This window comes from Festucalex cinctus, chromosome 4 (assembly GCF_051991245.1).
Source record: "Festucalex cinctus isolate MCC-2025b chromosome 4, RoL_Fcin_1.0, whole genome shotgun sequence".
In the NCBI taxonomy this organism is placed as follows: domain Eukaryota; kingdom Metazoa; phylum Chordata; class Actinopteri; order Syngnathiformes; family Syngnathidae; genus Festucalex; species Festucalex cinctus.
In genome coordinates, this window is record NC_135414.1 from 5,987,628 (window position 1) to 6,006,431 (window position 18,804).

Here is an 18,804-nt window from a genome sequence, read left to right on the forward strand (position 1 = left end):
ACGGATGATTTAGTAACCGCTGACGTATCGGTGAGTATGCTGGATTCCATAAATAAAAAACTTGACGTCCTCTGTCTTATCCGCGAGGACGTCAAAGAATTAAAGGCAAGTTTGGAATTCGTTAGCCAACAGGTAAGCGATCTCCAACGAGATAATTCCGAGCTACGCTCCTCTCTCGTAGCTGTCACAGCCGAGTTGGAGACGATTAAAAAGGAAACTAAAATGCTAAAGGAAACGGTCTTAGATGTTCAATCCCGTAGTATGCGGGAAAATATAATATTTTCAGGTATATCCGAAAATACCCCAGATAATCCAGAGAGCGAGATAAAAAAATGTATGACATTATCGCTAAAGATCCCTCAGGAGACGGTAAATAATATCTCTTTTCACCGTGTACACCGGCTCGGAGCTCGTAAGGGCAATAAGCCCCGTCCTATTATTGCTAAGTTCGAACATTTTAAACATAAAGAATTGGTGTCATGACCTGTTGGACCTGCCGAGTTTGTGTCTCTTTGGCGCCCTCTGCAGGCGTTTTCGCGTGGTTGTTTTTCGGTTGATTTCAGCCGTGTTCCGGTGGGTGATCATATGACGTCTTGGTTGGTAGTGGGCCGTGTGCAGATCACTCACTGGTTTGCGTGCTGGCGACATTTTCACGACTTCCTGTGTTGCTTGTGCCACAGAGGAGCATCGCCTGTGAGTTTATCTTTTTCCTTTGGTGTTGGTTTCATTTATAAAGGGCATTTGATATTTTGTTTGCGTAGCCGGCACCAGTTATGTTGCAGTTTGTCCACAGCTTTGTATCGTCATTATTATTATTGTTTATGCATGTATATTTGAGTGGCATAACACTGTATTGTATGTTTATATCGTTTCAGTTTTACAGAATACAAAGTAGAAATGTTGAAGACAACAGTAAAACGAAAACTTACTCCAGCCTCTTCATTTTTTCCACTTTGACTGTTCGCTATCTGTCAATTTGTGTTGGGCACACACATTGAGGACAGAATAGTAAAAAGGCGACTTCACAACGACACTACAGCATCAAGGAAAGGGAAATACTGTTTAAGATCAAAGCTATAAAGAAAATTGTTCACATTCATTGTTGGAGGAACTCAATCAACAATGTCACATGCAAGTGAAGCTGGACAGGAACAATTACCCATCGGAGATGATTTTTCAACAGGAAAGCTCACTTCTCCCAAAGCAAAATCCCAGTATTCTTTCTCCACCTCCTCAACTTCCTCCTCAGCAAGCAGGGCAGCAGCCAGAGCCCGGGCTAAAGTTGAAGCGGCACGTGCAAGTGCTCCCTTCATCCAGCGAGAAGCAGAATTAAAATTAGCAGAGGCTCGTCTAGCTGCACAACTGACAACTTTACAACATGAGAAAGAAATAGCTGCAGCTTTGGCAGAAGCTGAAGTCTTCGAAGCAGCAGCAGAAGCGGAAGCTCGAGAGGACAACAGGACTCGCTGCGACTCTGTTCATGCCACCATGCAGCGTACCCGCGCCTATGTTGAACAACATTCCAAATTACACCTCAGTGATGAGGAGCCTCCAAAACTTGACCCATATTCACCATCCTTGTTGTTACCCAACAAACAAAATGTACAAGCAGACGAAAAAGAGCAAAACCCTATAATTGAAAGCAGCACCTCTCCCACATTGGCAAAGATTAGTGTTCCTACGGCAAGGCAGCCAGAGAGGGCTACGCCAGTGGTTCGCCATTGCTACATGGCAGACGACAACGGAGCACAGCAACCCAGGAGGCCAGTGCCAGCAGATCACCGACAACCCACTGCTAGCTCTCCCTTCACGCGGCCAAACAACAGCAGAGCTCCATTACAGCCACATATTGACGACAGGACTGATATGAGTGATATCACAAGATACCTAGTGCGTCGTGAACTTGTGAACTCAGGCCTCATCAAGTTCAATGATCGCCCAGAGAACTGCTGGGCTTGGAAGTCCTCATTCCAGAATGCCACAGGAGGGCTTAACTTGAGTGCCAGCGAAGAACTTGACCTTCTAACAAAATGGCTAGGAAATCAATCTTCAGAGCACATCATGAGAATTCGTTCTGTGCATGTCGTTAACCCTGCTGTAGGCTTGGAGATGGCATGGAACCGCTTGGAGGAGTGTTATGGCTCCCCTGAAGTCATCGAGAGGGCTCTTTTTGAGAGGTTAGAGAACTTTCCCAAGATCAATTTCAAGGACGCTTTAAAGCTCAGGGAGCTTGGAGACCTACTAAGGGAGTTAGAGTCAGCAAAATCTGAAGGCTACTTACCTGGTCTCTCATACCTGGACACTTCCAGAGGAGTTAAACACATTGTTGAAAAACTCCCATACAATCTGCAAGAGAGGTGGTTAGCTCAGGGTTCTCAATACAAAGAACAGTATAATGTATCCTTTCCTCCATTCGCTTTCTTCACAGATTTCATATGCAATGAAGCAAAGAGAAGAAACGACCCCAGTTTTACTCTTCCAACCAGCACTGCAGCTTCATCCAGCAGTTCCCATAAGTCCACCACGGTTCAAAATAGGCCTGATCAAGCGAAAGGAAAAGCAGGAAACTTTGAAAAATATGTATCTGTTCACAAGACTGAAGTTGCATCACAACACTCAGCTTCACAGTCATACAGCACAAACAGCAAGCCAAATGACATTGATAAGCAGTGTCCTATTCATAAAAAAACCCATCCGCTGAAAAGGTGTCGAGGTTTTCGAAGCAAGCCGCTGGAAGAACGTAAGGCTTTTCTAAAGGAGAACGGCATCTGCTTTAGGTGTTGTTCCTCTACAACTCACCTAGCAAAGAAATGTGAAGCGGTCTTGAAGTGCACCGAGTGTCAGAGCGACAGCCACATTGCTGCACTACACCCAGGACCTGCTCGTTGGGAGAGCAGCAACCCCTCGTTTGAGCACGGCGGGGAGAACAATGGAGAAGCAAGTCAGTCAGATGTCACATCCAGATGCACAGAAGTGTGCGACAGTGGGAAGGAACCTAGGTCTTGTTCCAAAATCTGCCTGGTGAGAGTTTACTCCAAGGCACACCAAGACAAAGCTATTAAGGTCTATGTTATTTTAGACGATCAAAGTAACAAGTCATTAGTGCGATCAGAATTCTTCAACCTCTTCCAAATTGAAGGAATGGACTCACCATACACATTGCGCACATGCGCAGGTACTACTGAAACCTCAGGAAGACGAGCTACAGGATTCATGGTGGAGTCCTTGGATGGTATGACAAAAGTGGCGCTTCCCACACTCATCGAGTGTAATCACATGCCCGATGATCGGTCAGAGATCCCAACACCTGCAGCTGCACGGCATCATGCTCATCTGAGGTCCATAGCCCACAAGATCCCATGCCTAGATCCAGATGCTCAAATATTACTCCTTTTGGGACGCGACATCCTTCAGGTGCACAAGGTCAGAGAGCATCGCAACGGTCCTCCTAACGCCCCCTATGCTCAGAGGCTCGACCTTGGCTGGCTTGTCATCGGCAATGTCTGTTTGGGATCAGCACACAAGCCAGAGTCTGTCACCTCTTTCCGAACCAACGTGCTTGAAAATGGGCGCCCGTCTCTCCTCTCCCCATGTCCTAAGCACCTTAAAGTGAAAGAAATGTTTTGCAACACATTTGATGACGGCGGTCTTGGCAACTCAATCTTTGAAAAGACCAAAGATGGCGATAAAGTGGGCCTCTCCATTGAAGATAGGTTGTTCCTCGAGCTGATGAATAAAGAGATGTTCATGGACAACACCAACAGTTGGGTAGCACCACTTCCATTCCGGTTTCCACGCCCACGACTCCCAGACAACCGAGAGCAGGCTCTGAGTCGCCTTGCTTCCCTTCAACGCACCCTAGCAAAGAAACCTGAAATGAAGAGTCATTTCCTGGACTTTATGCAAAAAATCTTTGATCGTGATCAGGCAGAACTGGCTCCCACTTTGTCAGAGGTAGACGAACGATGGTATCTACCCATCTTTGGTGTATACCACCCACGTAAGCCAACCCAAATCAGGGTCGTCTTTGACTCCAGTGCGCAACACCATGGCATCTCGTTGAACGATGTGCTTCTAACCGGTCCAGATTTGAACAATACTCTGCTCAGAGTCTTGCTGCGTTTCCGAAGAGAGCAAGTGGCTGTGATAGCGGACATAGAGCAGATGTTTCACAGTTTCACCGTAAGGGAAGACCATCGAGACTTCCTTCGGTTCTTCTGGTTCAAAGACAACAATCCCTGCAACGAAATCGTCGAGTACAGAATGAAAGTCCACGTATTCGGCAACAGTCCGTCACCAGCAGTAGCCATCTACGGTCTTCGTCATGCAGCACAACAGGGAGCAAGTGAATACGGCATGGACGCTAAACACTTTGTTGACCGAGACTTTTATGTCGACGACGGCCTTAAGTCCCTTCCAACAGCTGCAGAGGCCATCAGCCTGCTTAAGAGGACACAAGAGATGCTAGCTATCTCCAACCTGCGGCTCCATAAGATAGCATCAAACAACCCTGAAGTCTTGGAAGCCTTTCCTCAAGGTGACCATGCAAAAAGTCTCCAGAATTTAGACTTTGATGACAGTTCAGACCACATCCAACGCAGCCTCGGGCTCAGCTGGGACCTCAAACTTGACCTCTTTACATTCAGAGTGGAAACTGCAGAGAAACCATTCACACGGAGAGGCATTCTAGCTACTGTAAACAGTCTTTTCGACCCTCTTGGACTTGCTGCGCCAGTCATCATTCAAGGAAAATTCCTACTGCGAGAACTTACCAGTGGCGACGTGCTCGACTGGGACAGTCCTCTTCCTGACGAGAAGAAATCTGAATGGAAAGTATGGGAAAGCTCCTTACAAAGTCTGAGTAACCTAAAGATTCCAAGAGCTTACACTCCTAGTACTCTTACCACCGCCTACAGGAAGGAACTCCACATCTTCTCAGATGCTTCAATTAAAGCCATAGCAGCTGTAGCCTACCTAAAGGTGTTCAGCAGCACTGAAAAATGTCACACTGGCTTTGTCCTAGGAAAAGCTAAACTAGCTCCTGCATCCGCCCACACAGTCCCGAGATTGGAGCTGGGAGCAGCTGTATTGGCAGTGGAAATGGCGGAGTTGGTGGAGAGAGAATTGGATGTCAGTATAGATACTATGCAGTTTTATACCGACAGCAAAGTTGTTTTGGGATACATATACAACCAGACCAGACGGTTTTATGTCTATGTCGCCAACAGAGTACAGCGAATCAGAAAATCCACCAAACCTGAGCAGTGGCACTACATCTGCACCACCAAGAATCCAGCAGATGTTGCCACACGATCTGTACCTGCAGCTGAGCTTGCTGACACAACCTGGCTCACCGGGCCTCATTTCCTGTCCCTTCCTGAAGACGTGTCTACTTCAGAAGAGGAGCCTTACCACCTTGTTACTCCAGATCTGGATACAGAGGTGCGTTCTCATGCTACTACACTGTCTGTTCTTCCAGCTACTCTGGGCTCTCATCGATTCGAGCGGTTCTCATCCTGGAAGTCACTGGTGCGAGCCATTACATTCTTGACACACATAACTCAGTCGAGACGCAGTGCCTCTAAAACCCAACTTCAAGATTGTAGCGGTTGGCATCATTGCAAGAAGCTTCATACAGCAGAAGAGTTGTTCAAAGCAGAAATGCTTATCATCAAGTGTGTGCAAGAAGAAAACTACAGAAAAGAATTCTCTTGCTTGGCTGCCAGTAAGAACATTTCAAAAGACAGTTCACTGAGGAAACTGAATCCTTATGTCGATGATGATGGTCTTCTAAGAATTGGTGGCAGGCTCAACCAGTCTGCACTTGACACAAGAGAAAAGCTGCCTCTTGTCATCCCAGGCCGCAGCCACGTTGCGATGCTACTCATCAGGCATTACCACGAAAAGGTCAGACACCAAGGCCGCATCTTTACAGAAGGCTCTATCCGTACAGCAGGATTCTGGATTGTTGGGGCCAGAAGATGTATAAACTGGGCCTTGCGCAAGTGCATCACATGTAACAAGCTTCGTGGAAGAACTGTCAAGCAAAAGATGGCAGATCTGCCTCCTGATCGCCTGAGCTCCGAGCCACCCTTCACCTACGTCGGACTCGACGTGTTCGGTCCTTGGAGTGTCGTCACAAGACGGACCCGAGGCGGTCAGGCTAACAGCAAAAGATGGGCTGTGCTTTTCACATGCATGAGCACACGCGCCGTGCACATAGAGTTGATCGAGGCAATGGATACATCAAGTTTCATTAACGCCTTGCGCCGTTTCTTCGCTCTGCGTGGACCTGCGAAACAAATACGTTCCGACTGCGGAACCAACTTTACAGGCGCCTGCAAGGAACTGCAAATGCTCGTAACAAATCCCGAAGAGCCCAATGTCAGGAAGTACTTGGCTGATGAAGGCTGCACTTGGGTTTTCAACCCTCCCCATTCCTCCCACATGGGGGGAGTTTGGGAACGGATGATTGGCATCTCTCGACGAATACTGGATTCCATGCTTATGCAAACTGGCCTTTCACGCCTCTCGCATGAGGTGCTGTCAACCTTGATGGCAGAGATTGTGGCGATCATTAATGCCAGACCGCTTGTGCCAATCTCTTCGGACCCGGACTCACCTTTTCTTCTGACACCTGCTTCACTCCTGACACAGAAGGTGTGTACTTATCCTCCTCCTCCAAGAACCTTCGACAGCAAAGACCTCCATCGCCAGCAATGGAGACAGGTACAACACCTGGCCAACATCTTTTGGAATAAATGGAGACGCGAATACCTGCCAACACTTCAAAGCCGTGGCAAGTGGCAGGACATTCATCCTAATTTGAATGAAGGCGACTTGGTCCTGCTGAAAGACAGCCAGGTGAAGCGAAATGAGTGGCCGATGGCTCTCGTCATAAAAACGTTCCCTGATCGGGATTGGAAAATCCGGAAGGTCGAACTCAAAGTTACGAGATCTGGGTCAGCAAAGACTTTCTTGAGGCCAGTCTCCGAGACGATTCTTCTGAAGAGTGCGGAAGACATGTGACACAGTTAGCTATTTCATTTTGTGTTTGTGTTTACAGATAGTGGTATTTTATCATACCAGGCAGGGAGTGTCATGACCTGTTGGACCTGCCGAGTTTGTGTCTCTTTGGCGCCCTCTGCAGGCGTTTTCGCGTGGTTGTTTTTCGGTTGATTTCAGCCGTGTTCCGGTGGGTGATCATATGACGTCTTGGTTGGTAGTGGGCCGTGTGCAGATCACTCACTGGTTTGCGTGCTGGCGACATTTTCACGACTTCCTGTGTTGCTTGTGCCACAGAGGAGCATCGCCTGTGAGTTTATCTTTTTCCTTTGGTGTTGGTTTCATTTATAAAGGGCATTTGATATTTTGTTTGCGTAGCCGGCACCAGTTATGTTGCAGTTTGTCCACAGCTTTGTATCGTCATTATTATTATTGTTTATGCATGTATATTTGAGTGGCATAACACTGTATTGTATGTTTATATCGTTTCAGTTTTACAGAATACAAAGTAGAAATGTTGAAGACAACAGTAAAACGAAAACTTACTCCAGCCTCTTCATTTTTTCCACTTTGACTGTTCGCTATCTGTCAATTTGTGTTGGGCACACACATTGAGGACAGAATAATTGGTAAAAAGTAAAGGACGGGAGCTCAAAGGGACATCTTTCGGGATGAATGATCAATTCCCAAGAGAGATAAACGAGCGGCGAAAAGTACTGTTTCCTATAATGAAACAAAATAGACAGGAGGGTAAACGGATTTCGATGGTCGTTGATAAATTATGTATCGACGGCCAGCTATTCCGAAACCCAACCTCGACCCCTTGGCTGTTCTAACTGATAATTGGTAGAGCCGAGTATTGTGTGATTATTTGACGTATGTATATGTATGTGTATGTATATGTGTATATATGTATATGTATGTATATGTATATATATGTGTATGTATATGTATGTATATGTATGGATAATGGGTTACGAAACTGAGAATATGAATTTATATCATGTATAGGCTATATAATATGTATAGGCTATATAATAATAATAATAATAATAATATAAAATTCTATTCTTAAATTTAAAAAAAAATAATAATAATAATAAAAATAATAATCTCGCTTAGGTCACTATTTACTGGTGTATTGTTATGTTGAATCCCCCACAGATTTCCTTCACACTCACTTCCCCCCTCGTTTCTTCACTATTATACTTATCTACTTGTTATCTCTCTCTTTATATAAATTGCCTAATTACTCTTTTGCTATCCTACAATATGTTAATATTAATAAGCAGCTCATATAGATGTATACATAAGACTGAGTCTATATTGCTTGTATGCAGAAATTAGTTCTGGTCTCCTGGAATGTGTGTGGCGCTCGCTCCCAGGCAAAAAGAATAAAAATTTTAGACCATCTCTCAAAATTTAAGGCAGATATTTGTCTCCTACAAGAAACCCACTTACAAAAATCAGAAGAAAAATTATTTATAGATAAAAAATTTAGTCAAGTTTACTCTGCCTCCTATAATAGTAGACAAAGAGGTGTCTCTATACTTATACATAAGAATTTATTCTTTACTCTAAATAATATAGTAATAGATTTAGAGGGCCGATATATTATTATCCAGGTAACTATATTTAATAAAGTATATACAATTGGTAATTTATATGCCCCAAATAATGATGACCCGGATTTTTTCCATGAATTTTTCTCTCGGTTACTCGATTTAGCAACAAATTCTACTATTATTATTGGAGGTGATTTTAACACGGTCTTAAACCCATTAATAGATCGTTCTAATAATACGATATTACAAGGCGATTACGATCCGCTAAAGTAATAGATGAATATATGGAGGATTTTGGCCTCAGCGATGGCTGGAGACTTCAAAACCCAACTAAGAAGGAATTTACTTTCTTCTCTGCGGTGCACCGATCATTCTCAAGAATTGATTTTTTCCTTACAAATAATTCTATTGTTGATAAAACTGCTATAAAAATACATTCTATAATTATAAGTGATCATGCACCAGTCTCCCTCACTCTACAAATTGACTCTACCTTTAAACTACCCCCGATATGGCGTTTTAACATCTCATTACTGAAAGACGTATAGTTTGATAAAATTATTAGAAGGGAATGGGCAGATTTTTTTGTAAATAAATGACTCTCCAAATATATCTCTTCTCTGGGAAGCAGGGAAAGCGGTAATTAGAGGGAAAATTATATCATATTCAACTTATAAAAAGAAACAGGATCAAAAATTAGAAAAATACCTGGATGATAAAATTAAACAACTAACGGATGAATATGCATTAAACCCAAATAATCAAATATGGACGGAACTACAGAATATAAAAATACAGTTAGATAACATGTTATCTAAAAATACAGAGTTTATAATACAACAGTTGAGATATAATAATTTTGAACATAATAATAAATCAGGTAAATTTCTGGCAAATCAACTTCAACGGAATCGGGAAAAATCTCTTATAACGGCAATTAAAGATATAAATGGTGAATGCACACAATCACCAGAAGAAATTAACCATATTTTTTATAACTATTATCGAAATCTATACTCAGAAATTAATAGACCTAATGCTGAACATATTGAGGTATTCCTAAATAGCTTAAATATACCTCAGTTATCTACTGAACATAAAGATATTCTAGATGCCCCGCTTACTATAGATGAGTCGTATCGTGCTTTAGACAGTATGCCTAATGGCAGAGCACCTGGTCCGGATGGCTATCCGGCTATATTTTTTAAACATTTCTGGTTAATGTTTGCTCCATTATTTCTAAGAGTAGTAACTGAAATTAAAAGTAAGGGTCAAGATATGAATATAGCAGCAATTAAACTTTTATTTATTCATTTTAAAAGACCCCACCCTCCCGTCAAGTTACCGACCGATATCACTAATTAATACCGATATTAAAATTATCGCTAAGGCCTTGGCATCTCGACTAGAGACAGTAATCTCGACAATTATTCATAGCGATCAAACAGGTTTTATTAAAGGTCGTCATTCTACTAATAATATTATGAGGCTCTTTAACTTGATTAGTATGTCACAGCGGTATGATAAAAAGGCAGTTGTTATTTCGCTGGATGCAGAAAAAGCCTTCGATAAAGTTAACTGGTCCTTCCTCTTTGCTGTCTTAAATAAATTTGGCTTTGGGGAGTCATTCATTCAATGGGTCTCAATATTATATGATTCCCCTAAAGCTACAGTTACTACTAATGGGATTACATCACAGAGTTTTACTCTACAAAGGGGTACAAGACAAGGGTGCCCAATGTCTCCGTTATTATTTGCTATATTTATTGAGCCGCTTGCATTAGCTATACGTCAGGATAGACGGATCCAAGGAATCCACTCCGGGACAATAAAACATAAAATTAATCTATATGCCGATGATATATTACTCTATTTAGAAGAACCTGCTATCTCGTTAGGGGAAGCATTTAACTTAATAACTAAATTCTCTCACTTATCAGATTATTCTATTAACTGGACAAAATCAACATTATTACCTATTACAGAAAATTCATGGAACCCTACAAGTCAGGATCCACACTACTCCTTTCCTACAGGTAATTTAAAATACTTAGGTGTTAAAATTTCACCTAAGTTAACTGAATTCACTTCTTTAAATTTTTTACCATTATTGGATAGCATCCGTAGTGACCTGGAGCGCTGGAATAATCTTCCGATCTCTTTAATAGGACGGATAGCTACTATAAAAATGAAAGTTTTACCAAAGATTAATTATTTATTTTCAATGATTCCATTTAAACCTACGTCTAACTGGTTCCAATCGCTGGACTCTGCTATCATAAAATTGTATTGGAATAAAAAAAAGCCAAAATTAGTCTATCTACTCTTCAGGAAAGTAAATCTAAAGGAGGTTTAGAGGCACCAAACTTTATGTACTATTATATAGCTAATCAACTACAATATCTTGTGCTATGGACACAACCCAACAGAGATACTAACTGTTGGTTGGAATTGGAGCAGAAGGATTGTAATAATCTTAGACTGTTACCCCGGGTTTTCACCGGATGCGGTTGCGGTGCGGTTGCGGTGCGGTGCGTCTTGACTGCGTGCTCCGGACGGGTCAATTTTTTTGTCAATCCACACCGGCTCCGCACAGCTGCGGTCCGGCAGCTCCGTCGCCGCCCACTTCCCAACGTGTCTCGCGGGACCGCGCGTGCGCGATCATGTGGCATTTCACAACGACAAACATACAGAAAATCTGTGCTCAACAGAGAAGCAGAAAGAGAGGTGGACTTCTTTTGATTTAACCTTTTCTTCTTCTTCTGCTATGAGATTCCATGCAGCATCCTTTTTTGGGTTGTCCTTATAAAAAGGATGTGCCGTGTCATATATTATTTTGTGGTTTTCCACCTCCAATATAAACCTCTCCTCGTCCATGTTCGCTGGTGTCTAAACCGTGAATGAGCACCTGGCCCGGCGACGCCCACGTCACGTTTTGCTGAAAAGCTTGCGAAATAGGAGCTGGCGAGTGTTTTATTCTGAAAGGTAACCGGAAATTTATTTTGAAACTGCGTCGGTCTTCCTGTCCTGCTCGATGTGTTTTGTGCTAGCTTGCCATTTGCCGGAGGCCTACCGCTGCGGCGTCCGGCAAAAATAGAAAATAGGTCTATCCTTGCGGAAGGCCTGCGGCATGCCGCAGCTGAGACGCAGTCGACACGCAACGCACCCGCAAGCGGTGTAAACTGCACCATTCGAATGAATGGAATCTAATTGCTTGCATCGCCGGACCGCACCGCAACCGCACCGCAACCGCATCCGGTGAAAACCCGGGGTTAGATTTACTCTTTATTACAAAATCAATAAAACGACATAATTGTTTCAAAAACCCAATGATAGCCGCCACCCTGACTGCCTGGTGGAAGGCATTAGAAATTACAAACTCCCAATTGGCGTGGCGCCCTGTGGGCTCTCTCCCATTTGGCATAACCCCGACTTTCAACTTAATAATCAGTCGTTCCATTTAAGCTTATGGGAGCAGAAAGGAATTACACACCTTCATCATCTTTTCTCAGATAATTAATAAAGTTTATATCGTATACAAACTCTTTCTTTTCTCTTTATTTTTTCTGACCTTTTCTCTGGTCTCCTGACCATTTGAACCTCACGACTCTGGCAAGATTCTTAAGTACCTGGTTAAGGCGAAGGGTAATGGGATATTTACAAGGTTTTAGGTGAATTAATGAGTATAAATTTATACGTATTTGCACGCACACGCACGCGCACGCACGCAAACGCACACACGCAAACGCACGCAAACGCACGCACACATACACACACAAAAAAAAACAAAAAAAAACATGGAACCTAGCAAAAGAATGATTAGAGTCTCTTCTTTCATCAGTAAAAAAAAAAAAGTATATTTCTATCTAGCTTCATCTAGTTTCATCATTATTCACAAATCTGTTTATAATTGTGGAGAAACAGAACGCCTTGGGATCCCGCCGAAGGAGATGGTTGAAGTGGCTGGGGAGAGAGAAGTCTAGGTTTCCCTCCTAAAGCTGCTGCCCTCGCGACCCAACCTCGGATAAGCAGAAGAAGATGGATGGATGGATGGATGGATGGATGGATGGATGGATGGATGGATGGATGGATGAGAAACAGTTAATTTTCAACATGGCCCTGGTTGATCTCTTATACTCTGCTGCCATCTGCTGGCCTTTTTTGTAATTGCTACCATCCATTCTCTTCTGTTGAGACGCTGCACCAAAGCCTTCTGTATGATCTAGTATAAAAAAAATAAAAAAAATAAAACATTTCTAAATACGTCTTTGGGACACTTAAAACATTTAAATTAGAACATATTTATATGTTTTTGGGAGCAAATGAGTTAACCTGTATCGATTTGTTACATTTTACTAAACATGACAACAGCTACTGTTGTGATTTGTGTTTGTGTTAATATGTTTTTGATGGTGGAACTTGCGATGCCGGAGCAGCATCAAGTGGTGGCCGCGAGATTTGTGCTGCCGGATCACGGTCAGGTGCTGCCATCAAAACCACAACAAAAACACAAATCCAACTACCAATGCACTTCTTCTCTCGTCTTCTAAATTTCTTTGAAAGAATTGCCACATATACAGTCCTGACAAGTGAATTCACGTTTTAAAACGATTGTCTGTCTCCTTTCAGGAAGAAACTCATTGCATCATAATCTCTGTAATCTCGTAATCTGACTGAGTCAAACCAAATCGAATTGTGTCCTTGAATTGGTATCGCACATTTATTGAGATTTTTGTTGGAGAGATGCAGATAGATAGATGGATGGATGGATGGATGGATGGATGGATGGATGGATGGATGGATGGATGGATGGATGGATGGATGGATGGATGGATGAATGGAGACATTTCAAAATACCTTAATGTCCATTAATTAACAATAATGATGACTCTCACTGTCTTCATGCTGCTCATTATCTCCACTGCTTTTTAATCCGTCATGGAAATTCAAACCTTGCCCACACAAATTCGGGTGCAGTGGTCTCCATCCCTGTCAGGCACTCTGCTCACAGAAAAAGCACGAGACTCGAAACAGCTTGGCAGTATTAATGACAATCGGTATATGTGAGTGTGTGTGGTTTATCTGCGCGCTCACACAGCTCTTGCAGTCCAATAATGGCAGCCATATTCCTTCAGACAGATAAATTACTGTGAAAGTGACGTAAGAGCAAATGGCCCTCCAACTAAGAATGAGTGATTAAGCTTTTTGAATTTGTATAGGGCACATGTAACTCATCTGGAATGATGAATATGTGGCATTTGCACACTCTTGATTGAAGTTTGGCCTTGAGCACTGATGCACTTCACTTTACTTCTTCAAAATTTAAATACAGCACATGGAAATCATTTTGTAGCACTTGAGTTCAAAAGAAAAAGTGGCATTCATGTTGTGTATTTCAAGGTCATGCAAAAAGTGCCATACGCTGGTGTGACTTCACGTAGCCACACTTTGCAATATTGCATCATTACAAACTCTCTGAGTCGGTACATTGACATCTGTACAGGACTAGCTCAACAACGCACAGGTATGTTCATAAGCTATAAAAATGTCACCTATAAAGAATGTTATTTTAAACTGCATTTGTGCACCAATCACATCTTCATTATTCTCGTCAGTGAAGTTGACTATTTTATTTTATTTATTTTTTATTTTTTGCAAGCAGCTTCTCCACCTGGGGGCGTCACTTTTGTGCGCCAAGCTGCATAACAATGTTCATCTGCTCATTATCTCCATCCTTAGCTCACTGTTTGTGTCATTGTCCTCGGGCAAAGCGCTCATCAAAAGAGATGAATGTGAATCACCCATTCATTCTGGAAGATGTTCTTCGACATGTGTGGGCGTATTCATCATCATATGTTGTCTTATTAAAGCCAACAACCTTGATGTTGTGTCCACTCATCAAGCTCGAGTAAGCATGTTGTTTTTTTAAGTGCATATTTAGACATTCAAATGAGGCCATTTTTAAAGATGCACATTTCCTCCAGCTCTATAGTTTATTATTAACACCATGTTACCTTCTCCCGACTTATGGCCAATGAGCACAAAGTTTATGTAGATCTTGCACAGAAGAAGCAGCAGGAAAAAAAACCATATCTCCGAGTTGAGCTGGGCCAGGCTAATTGTGAGACATTTTGTCAGTGTAAAGAATGAGGAGCTTTTGCCTGTGGTTCCCCAACGGGTAACTCACAGGAAACAATTTTATGGAAACTAAAATGATATAGCATTAGCAATACAGTGCTATGAGTCCTCTCATAGTTTGATACAGTGTTAACGGTGATAGATAGGACCACAACAAATGATTATTTTGTTAAGCAAGCTTATTTGATGGTAAAGAAAACTGTTTTCAATGTACATCAATTCATTCAAATACTGAAGTAAACTGTTTATGATTCAGTGACTGGTTTGGACACGAACATGCTCGAAAAACGGCAGCAAATTTGTAACACAATTTCTTATGAGGCTCCTATCCAGTCGGCAAAGTGTCAAAAATATGCCAACTACTCCAAAAAACGAAAGTAAAAGTTAAACATTGCATTTGCAGCAGTGAACTGTGGGTGACCCAGTACCCAGCTGTCTGGTTATCGTTGGCTTGGAGAAAAGTCCTTGTACATGTGACCCAACCAAAAAAAAAAAAGTGGAAAATAAATCTATTGCACTGCACTTGATGCAAACTGGTGCTGTGCCGCGATAGTACCACAAACACGCGGTATAGTAGCATCCACACGTAATTTGTGAAGGAATTGCAGTTTTAATTCATCCATAAAATACGGGTCAACCTGATAGCACGTTTTATACCATACATCTCTTGTGTCTTTTAAATTTAGCTATATAAAGGACAACAACAAGGTGAATGTCATCCTGAATTTCAGGTCAGTTGTTGTCCTCCTACAGTGTGTGTCTGATGCAGTGCAATGCCTGGAGACGCATGACAAACCTGTAAGCCCACGCTGCTTTGGCCGCTGTTGTGCCCGCAAGGCACAAGAAAAGACAGCAAATGTGTCTTCTTCATATTTTCGACTGCAGCACTGAAAAGCTAAAAGCAGAAAAGCCCAAGGTCATTACTCAACTGGACAACTTGAGCTCGATTTTTAATGAAATGGCAAATAAAAGTTCTCTTTGGCTGAGGTGAACAACTAAAAAGGTGGAATAATGAACTAGGAGCATCACAGTACATTATTTTTTTACAAATCAATATTGATAAGATGGTGATACAGAAATTGTGCGCTAATGTAGCTATACAGCACAAGCTAACATATAGCTGATCAATACACAGCAACATAAAATCAACATAATGTACTTCATTTATTTACCCATTAACAAAGTGTATTTGTACTGCTCTTGTTTTGACTTTAGCTCATGATAAAATTAATAGAAGGAACTTAGAGAGCAAACTACACAGATATAAAATGACTACAGTGTTGAAGAGACTTGCATTTATTTGTAAGCAGAACAAAGTTCATCAATACAGTATTTTGTGAATTGTGAATGACTGCAAATTGATTTTTTTCCCTTTATTTAGCTGCGAGTCGAAACAGTCTCTCACAAAAGGAGCCTTTTTGAAGTGCTGAATTCGTTCCTATCTGCTTACCACTTCTCTGCTTGCAAAAGACAAGAAGGCATCTTGTACAATTTTCCAGGCTTTATCTCCCTTTTCAAAGAGGCCCACTTTCATCGAGCGCTCACAGCCACCAAGCGAGGCAACACAATGGAAGAGCCGCTGCATAGTCAACACATTTGACGTTTCCACCAGATGTTCGCCTCCTTTCCTGAGAAGGAACTGTAACGAGAAAAGTTCTCAGCACTTTGCCTTCAAGTGTGAATCTCTTTGCTCCCTTCGGCTCCACTCAAAGACTTGTTCCACTTCAAGTGATTTGCTGAATCAGTCACATTCACTAACCAACCATCCATTTTCTATGCCACTTGTCCTCAATAGGGTGGCGGGATTCACTCGTTCATTTGAAATTTTGAAAAGACTACAAAGGGAAATTGTTCACGTTAGCTTTTTACTCTTTGTGGAATGTTAAAAGTCCTTGTTTAATTTTTCTTGTTTGACATTCTCCTTTTGTATATTTTTTTGCTTTTGTTCATCTTTTGACAACCCTTTTGAAGCAATCTTTCAAACAGGTGTCTGTCCAAAGAGCCATTTTAGGCCAAATAAATAACCAAACATCTGTCTAGAGCCGCAAAACATTTGAGGATTGTGATGAAGGAAACGTGTGTTAGTATTAGTCTAATGTACTGAGTGCTCAAGAGCTAATTAGAGCTGCATCAGAACAGAAAAATATGCAGCATCCAATACTTTGAGATGCATTTTCTTCTATTTTTTTCATCTTCCGTTGCTTTGGATTTTTTTTTTTTTCATACTTAATTTTTCATAAATTTTCAGACTTTCTGCCTTTCTGTCAAATTTCTAAAATTTTTGGCAACTTTATGGACATATAGTAATTTTCTGCCTTTCTTCTTCCTTTTTTGGACATTTTATGGCTATTTTTTGCGGGGGGGTTTCCTTCCTTTTTTGCTATTAATTTTCTGACATTTTGGCAGTTTTGTGGACAAACTATGGTAATTTTAAGGATTTCCTCTTTTTTTGGACATTTTATGATTACTTTTTGAACGTTCTCTTTTCTGCCCTTTTTTTTTAATGTAATTCTCTGACAATTCAATGATATGCTAATTTTCTGATTTTCCTCTTCCTTTTTGGACATTTTATGGCCACCGTTTTAGGTAGTTTTAAAAACTATCATCTGCATTTCGTCTCTTTTTCTGGCAACAAATTTGGACTCACACTCAAATTTGGAGTTTTTTGAATATTTATTTATTCATTTGTATGTAATCATTAATTCATCCATCATCCATATTTTTTTTTTGACCGCTTGTTCCTCACGAGGGTCGCGGTCATTAATTCATTCAAAGATTATTTTATCTAAAACATATATATATGTCAGAAAATCCCAATTTCTACTCTTAACTCTTAACTCTCTTTTTTTTTTTTCTTTATCAGATCCGCAGGAAGCCACAGGAGAGGGACTAAAGAGCCACATATGGCTCCAGAGCTGCATTTTTGCAGACCCCTGTTGGAATGAAACATATACAGTACATGACTGATCCAATTGATGTGTTTATATGGAGCATTTTTCTTCCATTTGGGTCTTCAGTTTCAATCTAAGCAGAATGCTCCAAGTTACACTTGCTAATTTTGACCTTAGTCTTGGCGGTAGCCTACTGATGCACAGGCCAAAAAGAAAGTGTGCGCTTTTGTACCCTCTTGAGTATGGACTGGATGACATTATGGTTATTCACCAGGAGAACAATGCTGTACGCACACGCCAGAAGGCCGAATAAGTGATGTGAAGATGCGCTACAGTGATGGAGTTCTTCAGGGCATCATATTTGATGAACACCAGAGCGGATGTCCAATGACCCCAGTCCTTGTCGAATAATAATCTTATAATCTTCCGAAGGGAATCTCAGTCAACAGAGTCCAAAGCTGCAATAGAAGTCAACGAAACATTGCCCAACGCTGCTTCAATGTGCGAGATAAAGATTTGGTTAAGCCTTGTGACTGAAACTGCTTCAAAGGGTTCAGCGCAAAGACTTTCATTTCAATGTTGATGACATTGACGCCCCGATAATTGCTCCAGATCCACATGTCACCTTCCTTGAAGAAGGGCAGTAGAACAGCTCAAACTGTGTGCGTCACCTCAAAGCAGAACTCGACATGTGTTTTTGTTGAATTCCTGTTGTGGCTTTCACGTAGCAGCATAAAGACATTCTATTTAGTGGAGCCACTTTAAAATTCTGTTTGTGCAATCCCTGCAGCCGGCTTTTACTGGGATTTATTCACTTACTGTCTTTGATGATAATAAAACAAGCGTGGCTCGTGTTACTTCACAGAAATCGAAGTAGCCGCGTGTGGAACCCAGTGCTGGTGGGTTGCAAAAGGTCAACAATTCATTTTTAAGATTATTTGCTGCATGTGTGTCTGCAAGTGAATTAGAGCTTTAAAATTACCACAACAAAAACATATCTTGTATTTTTTATGAAGTCTTTCAAGTGTAGTCATGAAAATGCCATAATTAACCAGACGCTGAATCCTTTGACACAATGTGACATTTGCTTTGAATCCCACTCCAGGTGCTGCCTTTGTTTGTGTGCAAGTCTTTGGGGAATCCACAAAGCTCCCTGATGTCGATGCCAGAGAGCAAGCTCATTCTCGATGCTGGGAGGAAGTTTG

General features: G+C 41.7%; 1 long non-coding RNA gene across 1 annotated transcript; it reads left to right on the forward strand.

Annotated features, from left to right (window-relative positions):
- The first annotated feature begins 482 nt into the window (after nucleotides 1–482).
- Nucleotides 483–928, forward strand: LOC144017056 (uncharacterized). The gene is made up of 2 exons (XR_013283077.1): nucleotides 483–693; nucleotides 876–928. It is a non-coding gene; the product is annotated as an uncharacterized LOC144017056 (long non-coding RNA).
- Nucleotides 929–18,804: the final 17,876 nt, after the last annotated feature.